This window comes from Ornithorhynchus anatinus, chromosome X5 (assembly GCF_004115215.2).
Source record: "Ornithorhynchus anatinus isolate Pmale09 chromosome X5, mOrnAna1.pri.v4, whole genome shotgun sequence".
Classification (NCBI taxonomy): Eukaryota; Metazoa; Chordata; class Mammalia; order Monotremata; family Ornithorhynchidae; genus Ornithorhynchus; species Ornithorhynchus anatinus.
The window spans coordinates 44479535-44496554 of NC_041753.1; positions in this window are offsets into that span (position 1 = coordinate 44479535).

A 17020-nucleotide genomic window follows, 5' to 3' on the forward strand; every position below is an offset into this window, starting at 1 on the left:
AAAATATTACAGATAGTGAAAATGGCATAGTTCCTGTACTCAAAGAGGTTAAAACTGAAATCCCCAGAAAGAATACTAGTTTTATCAATGATATTTTTAGTGAGCACTGACTATGTGCAGAGCAGTTTTATCAGTCAGTTCATCAAACAAATGTATGTACTACACACCTGTATACAGAGCACCGTACAGAGCACTTGGGAACGAAGGTTATAAGCTAGATTAAGAGTACATTCCTGCAATACAGAATACAGCTTCCAAATTTGATGACTTGCCTTCAGATGAGATTTCTTTTAAGTGTTAAATAATTATTACTGTTAAAGCAGCATGGTTCAGTGGAAAGAGCCTGGGCTTGGGAGTCAGAGGTCATGGGTTCGAATCCCCGCTCTGCCACTTGTCAGCTGTGTGACTGTGGGCAAGTCACTTCATTTCTCTGTGCCGCAGTTACCTCATCTGTAAAATGGGGATTAACTGTGAGACTCACGTGGGACAACCTGATTACCCTGTATCTACCCCAGCACTTAGAACAGTGCTCTGCACATAGTAAGCACTTAACAAATACCAACATTATTATTTTAAACCACAGGAAACCAGAGGTACACAATTTTTATCAGAAAACATGTATACTGATCTCTTTTGTCTTTTAAAAATTCAAATGTTCATTTAAGTAATTAGTGATAGGACCGAGGATCTGTCCATTATGTTGTTACCTAAATGGTGAATTTTCAAAATAAAAAGTTGGTATGGCCCAGTTTCTTCCTTTGCTGCTTACACACACACACACTCACACCCCCCAAAAAAACCCCAAAACACAGGCTGCAATCCAAAAATCTAATGGACTTGTTAAAGACTGATGGGCTGTCAACTAGGTCAGCAAGTTTCGAAAGGTGCTCCATGATTAAAGATTATGTCTAATTTAAATATTATCAGTTGTATAATTCTATAAAAGAGCAAAAGTTGATAGATACCCCTGGTAATTCAGAATCTTTATGCCTTGGACCTATGCACAGAATTGTCAGGTGGCTGTGCTTCCAGATGCCAGCACACTCCTTTTGTGGTCAGACAATACATATGTCACATTCTCTTTGGGGATATTTTAGCCAGCAGTTTTCTAACCACTTTTTCATTATGGAAGAATTTCCTCTTACAGTTATAAAATTTTATGTAATGTAGAAAATTCAGTAATAATCTGGAAACTATAAATATTATTCTACCCCCAATGCACTCAACTTTTTTTTTTTAACTTGGTGGAATTACTGACTTCAGGCTCTGCTGAAGAGGAAAAAAAAATCTCACATATGCAAAGCCTCATTCAAGCACCTAATGTTTTTTGAAATAAATCCTTTTTCTGAAATGCTTTTTCAGTATGAAAAAAGCATTAAGCTTAAGTCCACTAAACAGGATTGTAAGCCATATCCACTCATTATTTTACTTATTCTCCATCACTCTAATAATTCTTAACTGTGAGTTAGTTTCTTTGAACTTGTTTAAATGTCACTGAAATAACAAACATGAGATATTTCACAGTGTAATACTCATCTTACAATGATTTCAACCTAAGTTTCCAAAATCTTTATTACTGCCTCTAAGAAGCGACTCTCACTGCCTCTAAGAAGAAAGACTTTGACCAAGTTAGGTATTTACCAGTGTCCCTCCACCTTTTCAAATCTAAATGTACTTTTCATTTTTATCTGACAAGCCAACATACATCAGTAATCTATTTATTTTGACTTGTGCCCTGAAACCTTCAATGTGAGGCACAATTTGCTATTAAACTATTTTTCCTGTCCCTCTAAATATTTTTATTTGACAAGGTTCTTCTCATGTTTATTTGGCATTACCCTCAATCACCAATAGACTAGCATAACTACAAAATTTCATGGAAAACATCACTTTTCCTTCCTTTGTTTATCTTTCCTGCCTTTACAAGATTTTACCTCAGGCCACTATGAAGGGAATGGGATGGAGGTTATGACCGGAGACAAAATGAATGTGACCTCTGCAGTGTGCTCAATCTCAAGTGGCCCATGAAGAAGTAGTCCTAGCCCTTGAAGCTAGTAGGAAAGAAAGACAATGCTTACTCTGCTATTCTAATTGTCATATTGCATCCTCTCTTGAGAAATATATTCTGTTAACTAAATTCTGAGGCATTTTAATTGTTTGATGTAACCCTTCAGAGTTTCCTTTGAGTTGGATATCTGTCCATGCTCTAGCAAAAAAAAAAAAAAGGAAAGGAGTGGATTTCACATTCACTTTGCCAAACATTAGCATCTTTTGTCCAATCATTTGAATGCAGGAAGGTTAGGGAAAACAGCTTAGAGAACAAGGGTTGACAGATACACTGTAAAATCCTTTTAGGTGCTTGAATGCGATGAGGGATAAAGTGAGACTGCACCACATTTCAGCTCCCTAACTGTGCTATAGTCCACATGAACTTTGTGACAGGTCTCTGTCTTTCTGCCACACTTGACTGGCTTTTGCTGACATTCAACTGTCAGACAGCAACCCTTTACCATGCCCCTAACATGCTCTACAGCTTCACCCAATTAACTCGCTTTCACTTGACACTGCAGCAAAAAGCTTCATAATAGGTGGTCAGGGTGCCTGGTGTCCGCCTGCCCTCTAAATGCTCACACGCAGCAAGATGCTTAACTACCTTTCTTCATGACTGTTTGCTTTGAACCCCTGTGACTGAAATTTAGTCATTTCATTATTGAATGGGGCAGGAAAAGCTTAGATATTGCAGTAAGATCCTTTTTTATCCTCTTATTTTCCAGAAATAAAATCTTAATTTCAAATAATCTCTGGGTCCTATTGGCACCAAGATCTGATTTTTAAATTACTAAAATTAGGTAAAGAGTTTTAGTCATTCCATAATTAATGATTGTGGTACATTAGTAATATTGAAGAAAGGCAAGAGGAAGGGTGAGAGGGAGAGAGTCATCATTTTTATCACATTTCAGAGTACGAGAGAAAGAGGAAGAGCAATTAAAGTGACTATAATTCAGCAATTCAGCTTTCTTTCATGAAAATACATTTGTAAATTTAGAAAATCATTTTATTGATTGACTGACCACCAGAAAGAGAGAGAAGGTTTGTGAGTTCCTGAGGCCTGGTGGTCCCATTGCGATCCATGGACATACCATGCTGCTCTAAGAAATTTTGTCTAGTTGTCTAGAATGTAAACTCACTATGTGCAGCGAATCCGTCTTATATTGGTGGGTTGTACTCTTCTAAGTGGTTAGTACAGTGCTCTGCACACAATAAGTGCTCAATAAATGTGATTGATTGATTGACTGATTACTGTGTTTATAAATAGGATGCTCATGGTAACTGGCTTAAATGTCCCAATGACATAGTGACAAAGATGATACCATCCAGAAAAAAGATGCATAGAATAGCTGGGTCAGGCAAATGGTGATCATTATTTTCAAAGGATTTCAGAAAAAAAACAAATTATACTTTGAAAAGTTGACAGGAGAAAACAAAGATGGCCAATGGTCCTTTGCTTAGGGTAAACCCATGAGCTTAAATAACAAATACCATATTGCTGCTATAAGCAGCAAACTGATTCCATAGTGGGAGAGATAGTACCCACTAATGATAATCAGTGAAGGCAAAACTTAATCATCTAATTACCAGTTGCCCCAAAATCCACATAGAGATCACCCTGCTGTAGGGAAGCCTCCAATAGGAAGGCTGGTGAGGCAAATTATGCTAGTTCCAAGCACTACTCTTCACACAGTTGGTGGGCATCCAAAAAGACTCATTTTATGAGACTACGGCTGGGGGGCGGGGGTTAAAAAAGATATTAATTCATTCAATCATATTTATTGAGCATTTACTGTGTGCAAAGCACTGTACTGAGCACTTCGGAGAGTACACTATAACAGTAAACAGACATATTCCCTCCCAACGATGAGTTTACCGTGTAGAGACAAGCTTTACATTCTAGATATAGCTGAAGGGGTTGATTACTTAGGGCCCAAATGGCAGTAGGAGAGTAGGGGTAGAAAGCCTGGGTAATGTAGACCTGGCCTCCCCATGCAAATATTCATATTTACACTTACCCACTCCCCCATGGAGGGACAAAAATCTCTCCTGGTGAGTGATAAATAGGATGATGAAGAAAAGGGCCTGTAATTGCTAGAACCATTGAAGTTATTGTCTGGCTGTGGTTGCTGACTGTTAGTGCTCCTGAAAGCCCTTGAGAGAGGGATTGATTGAGTGTGGATGTGGTTGAAAATGAGTACAAAAATCTAGGTGAGAGTGCATGTGGGTCAGAATGAATTAGAGTTAGCTAGGTTGGGTATGGGTGAGAGAATTTGAGGGGGTGATTAGGTGTAAAGTTTGAGCTGTAAAGGCGTGAATCTGGGAGCACATTACAGGAACTTTTTTGTCTTTCTCATATTCAGTCAATTCCCTCAATTCCTTGTAAAGTACTTTGTATATAGTGAGCCTTTAATAAATAGTATTGATAATAATGATATCAAATATATTCGTGCCAAGAAAGATACATTGCAGAGGGAGCATCATGGCTATAAACAGTTGCAGAAGGCAGGACTTTCTGCTGATGGTTTTTGGGAAGAGAGTGTTGGTCTTCTACTGGAGTGGAAAATAGGGAAAAACTACCTAGCACTCCCCTCACCCAGCGAGGTGAAGAGAGTTTTTGGATGGTGTCTCAGCTATTGGCAAATTTAGGCCAAGAAAGACAAAATTTTCAAGCAGATTTAATTTAAATTTAAAGCAAATGAGCAGCCTCTTTTTTCCTTTTTTTTCCCTTTTCCCCTATTTCCCAAAATTACCTTGACATAGTTGTTTTTGCATTTGAAAATAATCCCCCAGAGAGGCAAGTGCATTGGTATGGGTGTGGCTTCAAGGCCTGACGGATTCCTGTGACAGCCTGCTCAGCAGAGATTACAGTTCTCTGTCACTGGGGACAGGCCATATGGGGATACTATTTGCATGCCCTATCAATCACATTTGGAAAGACTGGCTCACCTGGTGATATCAACAGGAGCCCAGTCAAATTAAAATGTATATTGACAAAATTACTTCTACTTCTTGATTTACTCGCTTTTGGCTTGGGGAGATTTAAGACTGTGGCTTGGAGATATGTGTGTGTATATGTGTGTGTGTGTGTGTGTGTGTGTGTGTGTGCGTTTGTGTGTGTGTGTGTGTGTATGTGTGTGCATATATATATATATATATGTATATATATATATAAACATATGTAGAAAAAGAAAGAGGGAGGTATCATTTTTATATCTCTTTTCCATAAACAGGTGTGTCTGTGAAATATTTGTGTGAAACCTCTTTGGGAAGATCATGCTACTGCTTTGGGCTGGGTGTTCAGGCTTTCTCTAACTAACTGCTGAACTCATGGGTTTGCAGATCAGCAACAACCCCCCAGCCAAATATAAAAAAAAATTCCCATGCCTCCTGGGGGTTCAAATCTACCCAGTCATGGGATGATGGCAGCAAATTACTTGGACCTTATCAAGGCACCCTAGCTGCAGCTATTAGGCTTCAGCTAACAAAAGCAATGCAATCAAGCTGATAATTACACAGTTGCTTCTCCTCAGCAAGTCTCATTCATTCCTTAAATTCATATTACCAGGCTGGGCTCTCTGCAGCGGTTTGTTTCCCGGCAATCAGCTGTCAGGCACAATGTTTGTGCTGTACTTCACTGCCTCCTTAAAATATTTCCTCTAATCCCCTGGATTTTGGTCACCTTACTGCAGCTGTTTGGGTATCCTACTGCCATCCATTCTAATAATAACAATAATGTTGGTATTTGTTAAGCGCTTACTCTGTGCAGAGCACTGTTGTAAGCGCTGGGGGAGATACAGGGTCATAAGGTGGTCCCACGTGAGGCTCATAGTCTTCATCCCCATTTTACAGATGAGGGAACTGAGGCACAGAGAAGTGAAGTGACTTGCCCAAAGTCACAAAGCTGACAAGGGGCAGAGTAGGGATTCGAACCCATGACCTCTGACTCCCAAGCCCGGGCTCTTTCCACTGAGCCACGCTGCTTCTCAACAAAGGTGTACTGAAGTGAACAAAATCTTCACTTTGTTCTACGACCTTGTTGTTTGTAATCCTCTCTTGCCATTTGATGTTGAATAAAGCACTTAAGTGACACTGGCAGAACTGCTCAAAAAGCCAGAAGTAACATCTGAGGTAAATCCAGGTCCCACACACTTATATAACTATACTTTTCCTCAGGCTTATTGTCTGTCCATAGCACTGGAATGACATTTCAAAGTGGTTTGCAATCATCTGCATGTCTAGTTGCTTGTGTGCCTCTAGGGCACAGTCATCCTCATATAACAACTCCTGAATGACTTGTCTCAAAGACTTTTGACAATGCTCATAGTCTGTTGAGTTGGGTTGGTGTTCCAGAGGACTGAAATGTATTCCTCACTAATGTCTAATCTTTTGATACCTCCACCAGGAAGGCTGTGCAGAAAGTTGAACAGGACTGGACCAACTTCTCTGAATAATGGTAATCTCCAACACATGTACATAAATGCCAGTTTCCATGGCATAACCTGCCTACCTAGTTGGTTTAAATACTCGATTCCACTGGTTCTAATAAGAAGTAAGGGCTTCAAAATTTTGTATGTCTAATGAAAATTCCACACTCACAAATGTTTTCTAAAGTGAGTTAAGGCAGAAAAGGAATGCTATTGAGGAGGTTCCATAGAGATTTTCTGTTTCAAGACATTCAAATATACCTGCAATCCCTGTAAATTGGGAAGAAGTATGGCCTAATGGAAAGAGCATGGGCCTGGGAATCAGAGGACCTGGGTTCTAATCCTGGCTCTGCCACTTGTCTGCTGTGTGACCTCGAGCAAGTCACTTAACTTCTCTGTACCTTACTTCCCTCATCTGCAAAATGGAGATTCAATACCTGTTCTCCTTCCTACTTAGACTGTGAGCCCTAAGCATGACCTAATTATCTTATATCTACACAGTGCTTAGTACAGTGCTTGGCATATAGTAAGCACTTAAAAATGCTACAATTATTAAATTCTTGGCCACAACAGCATGAGTGAGAGTGTGGGTAGTTCAGTACAACCCATCACCCCTACTGGAAACACAAATCAAGCACATGCCCAACTGGTAATAAAATATCCCTTTCCTTCACCTCCCCAATCTTTTGTAAGCATTCATTCATTCAATAGTATTTATTGAGCACTTACTATGTGCAAAGCACTGTACTAAGTGCTTGGAATGTACAATTCGGCAACAGATAGAGACAATCCCCGCCCAATGACGGGCTCACAGTCTGCAATATGATATTGGCCTTGGTGCCTTAGAGGCAACAACAACTTTGGAGTCTGAGCCGTCCCATTTACAAATGCATTTATTAGACTAGTGAGTAAGAAGCTATAAAAGATGCCCTATTTCTCTTTGGCCACACTCACCCTTGTGGATAAAATCTCACTGACAACAGCATCATCCACGAAAATAAAGGACAGCTGTATGAATGTTGGTATTTGTGAAGCGCTTACTCTGTGCAGAGCACTGTTCTAAGCACTGGGGGAGATACAGGGTAATCAAGTTGGCCCATGTGGGGCTTACAGTCTTCATCCCCATTTTGCAGATGAGGGAACTGAGGCACAGAGAAGTTAAGTGACCTGCCCACAGTCACATAGCTGACAAGCGGCAGAGCCGGGATTCAAACCCATGACCCCGACTCCCAAGCCCGGGTTCTTACCACTGAGCCACGCTGCTTCTCTGTATTCGTAGATATGCAGAGAAAACAAAAAAGGATCAGAAAAAACAAAAGTCTATGCCCTTGTAACTGGATATCTTTGACTGAGGGTAAAGAGAAAGAGTAGAAGTGACTGAGTAGGAGCTATAAGAAGAATAGTCCATCACTCGTATTTATTGAAGGCTTACTGTGTGCAGAGCATTGTACCAAGCGCTTAGGAGAGTACAATACAACAATAAACAGACACGGTTGGAACGATTCCAGAAGGCATCTGCATATGGAGGGTTTGAAGAAGGGAAAAGAAGCTTTCCAACATTTTGGCCCTCTATTAGAGTTTTTGAAAGGAAAGCTGGCTTTGACAATCTAGGTGCAAGGCTGTGTGAGTGTAAATGAAATGAACTGAATATATTAAGAGTTCTAAATCCATCCAATTTACAAGGTTGTGTTAGAACATAATAAAAAAAATTTTAAATGCTTTTCATTATACTTTTTTAAATACAAAATGTAACTAATCAACAAGTAGGAGCATGTAAACATAGATAGCTATTATTGTGTAAATCTATTGCTTCACTGCAAAATTATTTAATAAATGGCAATGGTGATCAATCATACAATCCATCAGTAAAAACAAAGTCACTTATTGGCCTTTATCTGAAGTTCTTATATAAATGAAAAAAGCCAGAAACTCTTTAGGGCATAAAAGCTTTCACCAACTGAATATGTACGACCTGGAATAAGGTCACCGTAGTGTAAATATTCTAAGTCCAAATTAAAATAAGAAAGAAACATTTGGTTGCAAATGATGAGAAAAGCTTCTGAGTCTGAAGTATATTTAATCTACTTTACCACCATTTGCATTTCCAGCTAGAACAATCACAGGAATCAAACTAATGGAAAAAAAAAACCCCAAATCATTTAACCTCTATAGCCTGACATGTTTTGGATGGCGATCTTTATTTTCAATGTCAAAGAAACATCTGGAAAGGTTAAAAAGAGAATCTAGAAAACAAGGTTGGATTCTGGTGATAATAAAGTAAGTCTCTAAGCCAAAATCATTTTTGAAAAACTGAGAATTGTATTTACCCCCCAAATTCCTACTTCACATACAGTCCCATAACAAATCACTTCTAAAACTAACTTTACCAAGGGATACTATACATGTTCAGTCTTTCTAGCATGAAACAACTTCAAAGTTATACTTCAGAAGGGAGGAAGAAGCTCCTTTTGGCCTGAGAAAAAGGCCCTAACTGAAAATGGTGAATGTGTCTGTCTTCGTATATACTCATTTTCTACTGTAAAGCCGGAAAAATTGAATCTTTGCTTGCTCTATTTTCTTCCTTCGAAAAACTTTTATTCAAGGTTAAATGCCCTTGTCTGTACGTTCATAATTCTAAAAATAACAGCGCATCCAGCACTCACTTTGCTTTTATTCCTACCTCCCTGATAGCCCGAAGGCACTCTCAACATAAATTGGGTCATCCTTAATGCTAACTTGCAGTAACTCGGGGATCCATTTTTCAAAGAAAATGGTTCAATTATTTGCTTCTTCCCCCTCTGGTAGCTCAATAACATGTAGATTATGGGCTTTACTTGTTTTTCCACCACTTTAAATTGGTTTCTCAATTAGACTACTAACAGGCACTTCCAAGTGATCAAGTCTATTTGAAGGCCACAGACATACAGCCCACTTTTTCAATTCATCCCTCCATCCAAGGCAACCAATGGTCTAAGCATTAACTCTTGCAACAGTTTGGAACAAAGCATACTGTTAGTTCCTTGTATATATGTGATTGTTGAATTTTCCAGCTCCGCTGACCAGTAGGAAAAAATGCATCTTGGCCACCCACTTTGCTGGCCTTCATGTCTTGGGTGTGGGAAATTTTAGTTTTTTAAAAATATGCTTCTCCACCCTTGGGAGCTCCATCTTGGCACACATAAAGTTACTTTCACGAAGCTCTCCCTCAAAAACTTTCTTCCAGAGAATATTACGAAAATTGTGAACCTCCGTGCTTATTGCTCATCTACCCACCATTAAAGAATTGCTTTGTATTTAGTGCTTGGCTTTACCAAACTTGCAATATAAGAAGGGGGCTTAATAGGCCCCCCAAAAAAATGAAAATGGGAGACTTAAATGCACAATATACACAATATACCAAAAAGAGTTTATAGTATTGCTGCAATTGTATTGAAAAGTCAAATATTGAAAACCATCTAATTATTCAAACTTGTATTTCCCTGCAGGTGTAAATACATGAGCCTAATAAGCTTTCCCACTGCGAGAGGGCTTAGTAAAATTATATTAAAATATTTAAAACTATTTAATGAGGCTTTTTTGCTCCACGAAAGTAAATTGAGAGTGTGCCTGAACCTGCTTGAGGCAAAGGAAGTTTCAAACATATCGTTCCTTAAACTAGCCATTATTTCCCATGTTGAAAAAAAATGGCAATTTTATTTCCTGACAGCAAATGAAACTGTCAGGAAAATTTAGGTGCAATAAAATTGGGTGGTTAAACCAACATGCTGGATTTGAAATAAAACTGAATTAAAGGAATTAAAATTAATTCTTATGTCAGTCAAACTTCAGACATGCTACACAAAACTTGGTTTTCCTTGCAAACACCTATTCATTGTTCTTCGTGTTCTTAGGACATATTTAACTGTCTTCTTAATGCCCACTGATGGTTCTGCATTTGAAATTTGGGCACTGAAAAATATTTTGCGGAAAATGTGTTGCTTCTGGCAACCTCTTTTCCTAAATAAAAAGTTGTCCGGCAGTATGACTTTAGTGGTACAGAGTTTTAAAATGGTGGCTTCAGTCCAAGGTTAGCTAATAACGGCTGACATGCCCTGGAATCTTGAGGCCTAAATCAACATTGTTTTCACAGCTGTAATTAAGCCACCTAATCAGAAGCACATTTTGACGGGACAGTTTCTGGAAGCCAGACATTACAATTTCTTATGCCTGGAGCATAGTGGCTCATGAGAGGTCCTCATTTAATTTCAGGTTTAAAAAAAAAAAGCAGTAAAATGAAAAGACTATAAAAAAGCAGTGTACAACTCTTGAAATGAAGCAGGCCTATGTGTTCATGCTTTTGACCAACCTTGTATCCCAACCTCCTTCAGCTTTCTGCCGAGTCCCCATCTCTCAAGTGGCAGCTGCACACAGTGAGATTAAGGGCCTTTGCCAAAATCAACAGATGAGCTGGTCTGAACTGGCTCTCTGTGTGTTCTGATTGTAAATTGTGCTGGTGATGATTAGAGAACTCTAGCACAGGATGTCAACTCTTAAAGCTGTCCAGAAAAAATACTTTTTTTTTTTAAGTTCAGGAAATTTTTTTTAATTTTTTTTGGTGGCTTGTTACATAGTGTTGTGTCTATAACTTTTGGATTATTCAGTGAATTCACTTAAATTAAGTATATTCTTTGAAAAAAAAAAAACCCACTGCTTACTCACAGCAAGACTCTTCATCTTAGCCTGTTTCTATAACAGTGCTGTCGAGGGCAGTTCTACCCTGGCATGAGTTGAATGCTTCTACCACCTGCCAATAGAAGATAGTCCTAAAATGGTGAGAATTTGGGATATGGTCTTCACATACCTATCAATGAACTGTGGCAATAAATTTGAAATAACTAGACTGCCTGCTTGATTGTTTTCTGAAAGTGAGGTTGCATTCAAAAACTTTTCTGTAAACTTTCAACCCCAGAGGTCACTGTAAAACTATCAATATGAAGGCACTAGTCACTGGGGTCTGATTACATTTAGTTCTGCATTTTAATTACATATGGATTCTATTAACTGAGACTTTTGCCTTATAGGCAACATTTTAATCAAATTACTATAATTTTCAAATATGTTACAATAGGTTGACAAGTTAAAAGTTCACATACCTAACATATTGAATATCAAAAAAAACTTATATAAAAAGGAAATATTCTTAACAAACAGATTAATACAACCTGGGATTACTCTGAGTTTTTAAACACCTTGTCCCAAGTTATGTTATGTGATTTACCAAACTGGTTCTAAGTTATTAACTTTATTATTGGCAAGATTGCACAGCCACATTTCTGCAGTAGAAATTACGCTGTGAGCTTAATTGTAGTAAAAGTGTATGCTATTTGCTCATTATTATAAGTTTAATAGGAAACCAGATAGTGTGCAGCTAGGCCACGGTGTCTGAAAGCACTCTATTACAGGTTGCCGACCAAAACAGAATTCAAGCAAAAACATTTATGAAAAGCTTCACTTTCATACAAGTCACTGTTTGGTACAATATTTGATTGTTTTTTATAAATGACAAAAAATACCAGGCCCACACAACTACACTGAGTCCCTGTATGGATAAAAATAGCAATGTAAATTGCAGGTACATATCTCAAGTTTGACCAGGATTGGAATTTATTCAGGCAGTGGAAAGGTAAAAATCCAATTTACCTTAAAAGTGATTCAAAGGGGGAGTGGAGGAGTTTATTTTGAATATCAATTGTCATTGTTTATATGGCAAGAAGTGCTAGAAGGCATTAATTGTTTCTGGATGTGTGTAGCATGTTACTCAAAGCAAAATCAGCATTAATGGAACCTTAGTAAATATATTTCAAACTGTTGGCATGGCTGTACAGAAGTCCTGTGGGAGCAATCAGAATTTTATATTATGATGATAATGGCATTTGTTAAGCACTTACTATGTTCTAAGCACTGGGGTAGATACAAGTTAATCAGGATGGATACAGTCCCTGTCCCACATGTGGCTCACAGTCTAAGCAGAAGGGGGAACAGGTATTGAATCCCCCACTTTACAGATGGGGAAACTGTGGCACAAAGAAGTGACTTGCCAAAGGTCACACAACAGGCAATGGGCAGAGCCAGAATTAGAACCCAATGTCCTCTGACTCCCAGGCCTGTGTTCTTTCCCCTAGGTCATGCTGCTTCTCTCTTTATCCTTTTTTAGGTATTCTTAATATTCCTAAGTAGTCATAATTACTGCCCGTTTGAAAACTTCACAGTCTCCCCCTCTAGCCTGGAAACCCTTTGTGGGCAGGAACATGTCTACTAACTCTGTGACATGGTACTCTCCCAAGTGCTTAGTCCAGTGCTCTGCACATAGTAAGCACTCGATAAATACCACCCAGTGATGCATGGAGTGGACAGTTTCCCAAGTAATGTAGTTGCTGGCATCAAAAAGCTGGCCAATCTGGTTGGTGGTGAGAATGAACAAGAGGAAAAAGGAAGCTGACGCTTGGAAATTGTAGGCCCTGGCCATTATAATTGCATTATGGTTATTTGTTATTTTGTTTGCTTACACTGTGACCCGCCAGTGTCTTCCTGGAAACCATCTGGTAATCAGGCCAGTAGGAGCTCCTCCACCACCACATTCCTCAAGCCCCTGCCTCCCCGTCCTAGATCATGGCAGCAGGATTCCTGTGGCCTAGACCATGGTTGAGGGGCTTGCTTCCACCATTCAGACGTTGGCAGCAAGCCTCTCCCTGCTGCTGCCTTGGACCCTTGCTGGCATGGGATGGGGGTAAGAGCAGCCTGGGCTCCCAGAGTGTGGAGGCTGAGATCCAGCTTTCTGACCCATTAATCCAGTAATCAATCAATCAACTAAAATATTTATTCAGTATCTAATCTGTGTGGAGCACTGAATTTAGGGTTTGAATTCAATCAATGGTTTTGATTAAGCACTTACAGGCACAGAGCACTGTAGATTGTGTCCAACCAATTAGCACTCAGTACAGTGACTGGCACATAGTAAGCACTTAACAAATGCCACAATTGTTACAATTATTACTGTGCACTTGGGAGAGTACTATATACAGAATTGGTAGACACATTCCCTGTCCACAAGGAGTTTACTCTCTAACAGGGGAGTCAGACAGGAAAATAAATTACAGATAAGAGGAAATAAGAGAATATAAAACTATGGATGCCAAGGCCAAGGGGAGCTGCGAGTAGAAGGGTTTAGGTGATTCAGAAGTGCTGAAGGGGAAATTGGGTAGTTAAAAATGGGCAGGTTAGAATTAATCAGGGAAGGCTTCCTTGAGGGGAATTGAGATGGATGCTGATTGAATGCTTTAAAGGCAGATGGTGAGGAGTTTCTGCTTGATAGGGAAAGGACTGGCAACCATTAAAGGTTTTTTAGGAGAGGGAGATATGTGGAGAATGACATTTTGGAAAAAATGTTCCAGGCAGCACAGTGAAGAGGGGAAGGACTGTATTTTATTTAGTGTGCATGTGGGCCTGCAATTTTTCTATGGGTCTGAAGGTGTGAACATCTATGTGCTATCCACTCCCTTTTTTTAAATCCCTGTACCTTCTTCGGCTCCCCATCATCCTATCAATCAATCAATGGTAATTACTGACTGCTTACTGTGTGCAGAGCACTGTACTAAGCACTTGGGAGAGTACAATATAAAAAAGTTGGCATACAAGTTCCCTGCCCTATCTTTTCCCCTCCTTTCTTTCTCCCACCTCTCTGTCCTTTTCTGTTTCTCTTTCTAGGCTCATCTTCTGACTTTGTCTCCTGTCCCCCTTTGAGTTCATAAAAATTGAGTCACCATATCAGTGAGTGATGCTACAACCTAAGAGAACCTTTCCATCTATGGATTGCTATTAATGTAAGCTCTGGACCAGGGGTGGCATTATGGTGGGGGAACTTGCTCAAAGTCCTGGCCATGGTGTGGGTGCTTCTGCTTTTGCCTACTTAGGACTGTTGATTCTCAGAGGTTGCCAGTTATGGGAGAAAGAGATCCTGACCTGAGCAGTTTAAGGAGACAAATAACTACCTGCCAATAGTTGCACTCAAACTATATTACTATATTGTACTTTCCCAAACACTTTAGTCCAGTGCTTTGCACACAGTAAGCACTCGATAAATATGATAAATACAATTAAACTTGTCCACCCATCATCAGTTATAAATGGGCCCTAGTCCAAACCTGGAAGTGATATGCTCAGGGACCCCACTTGACCTCTGTCCCTTCTTAATCAAAGGCATCTTGGTTCTACCCCTGAGATAGGGCTGTCAAATCTAGAGAAGTTATCTTGATCAATCAATGGTATTTACTGAGCACTTACTGTGTGCAGAGCACTTTACTGTATGCTTGGGAGAGTACAATACAGCAGAGTTGGTATCTTGATGAACTACATAGAAGGTGAGGGGAAAAATGTGTCTACTTCCTCTACTCCCAATGCAAGAATGCTACGTGGAATTTCGGCATATGTGTGCCCACAAGGGCTAGTAAAGGGCAGCTAGTCCATTTTCACAGGGATGAATGGATTCTTTCTTTCATTCTCTCTTTCTTTCTCTCTCTCACACAGACACACACACACACACACACACACACACACACACACAAAAAAAAGGTAGCTTTCTGTGCTGGTGGAGGTCTTAGCTGACTGGCCCCACTGTTAGGGAATCTGTGGGCAAGGAATGTGTCTGTTCACTGTTATATTGTACTCTCACAAGCACTTATTAATTATTATTATTATTAATAACAATTGTGGTAGCTGTTAAGCACTTACTGTGTGCCATGCACTGTACTAAATGTTGGGGTGGGTACAAGCAAATAGGGTTGGACACAGTCCCTGTCCCTCATGGGGTTCACAGTCTCAATCATAACTGAGGCACAGAGAAGTGAAGTGACTTGCCCAAGGTCACTCAGCAAACAAGTGGCCAAGGCGGTATTAAAACCCATGGCCTGACTCTCAGGCCCATGCTCTATCCACTATGCCGTGCTGCTTAGTAGAGTGCTCTGCACACAGTAAGCACTCAATAAATATGATTGACTGACTTTTTCCAAGGCTTAACACCATCAGACCCTGAACTTTATAGAATTTTTCATATTTTGGAAGGCTCTGCAAACAAGGGATGTTCTCTCTACTTCTTTTTCTCGACCTCCTGACAATCCTGCTAATGGGTGTACAATTAGATTTTCAATTTCATGCCATCAGGAGGGAATTGGATGCCCAGCTCTGAGGAAAAAACAGGAGTCATAAAATTTTCATAAGGAAAGCAGAGCTTGGGGAAATATCTAAATTTTTTATGCTATGTATAAAGCACTTACTATGTGCCAGACACTGTACTAAGCACTGGAGAAGATACAAGCTAATCACATTGGATACAGTGCATGTCCCTCATGGGACTCACAGTCTTAATCTCCATTTTACAGATGAGGGAATTGAGGCACAGAGGAGTTAAGTGACTTGTCCAAGGTCACACAGCAGGCAAGTGGCAGAGCCAGGATTAGAACCCAGGTCCTTCTGACTCACAGGCCTGTGTTCTATCCTCTAGGCCACACTGTTTCTCTAGGGTACCATTCGTCTAGAGCAGAAGTTCCCAATGGATGTGCTGAGGTACATACACCAAAATGACTTAGTGATGACTTCCCATTTTTGTCAGCCGCACAGTTCCACTGGATGGGGGACCCTGTGGGGAGAAAGGATGACAAGCAGAATACTCAAGCGACTGCCCTATGGCAAATGAAGGAAGGCATACACAAACCCAGAGGGCAGCAAGGGTGTTTTAAAGATCATTTTAAAACACCGTTCCAAACAATGTTACATGGCAGTGGTTGTTGGGAGACCGTTGCAGCACACAGACCACTCGGTGACATAAATAACAGGAGAAGCTAGTAGGTGCTAAAGAAATATTATTGAATGAATGGATAGATGAATGCCTTTGGTTTTCTAGCCCCTTCTTGATAATACCCAGCATTCCTTTGGCCTTTTTGGCTGTCGTCAAAATATTATTTTTTTAATCAATAATGGCTCAGCTCTCTTTTCTGAGTTGGGCAAAACACTGTTCTAAGAACTTGGGAAGGTACAAAAGAAACAAGACATGATTGGGGGGGGGGGGGGGAAGGGGAGAAAGAAATACCCATAAACCACTTCTCATGTCTTTACTGTGCCTTGAAGACTTGGATTAAAACATTTTGGGAAGTGCTGTCCACTGGAGAGAATACTGGATATGGAGTCCAAAGATCTGAACTCTCTGAAGAAAATGTGCAAGAATGCAAGGCATATTAATGCAGCAGCAGTCACGGGCACTTAAGAATTTACAGGACTATCCCGCAATAGAGCTGTAATGTATTCCTTGAATCATATGCTATAGCATAGAGTATGTTTTCCCACAGACTTACATTTATAAACTGGGATCTGTTCCTAAATGTCTGAAAAAATGATATAAAATTCCTTTAAATGCAATATTCTGCAATGATAACATAACTAAACTATTATTTATTTAATTCAAAGCATAACATCATACCACTTACTAAATAAGGAGTTGTAATTAGTCTTTGCAG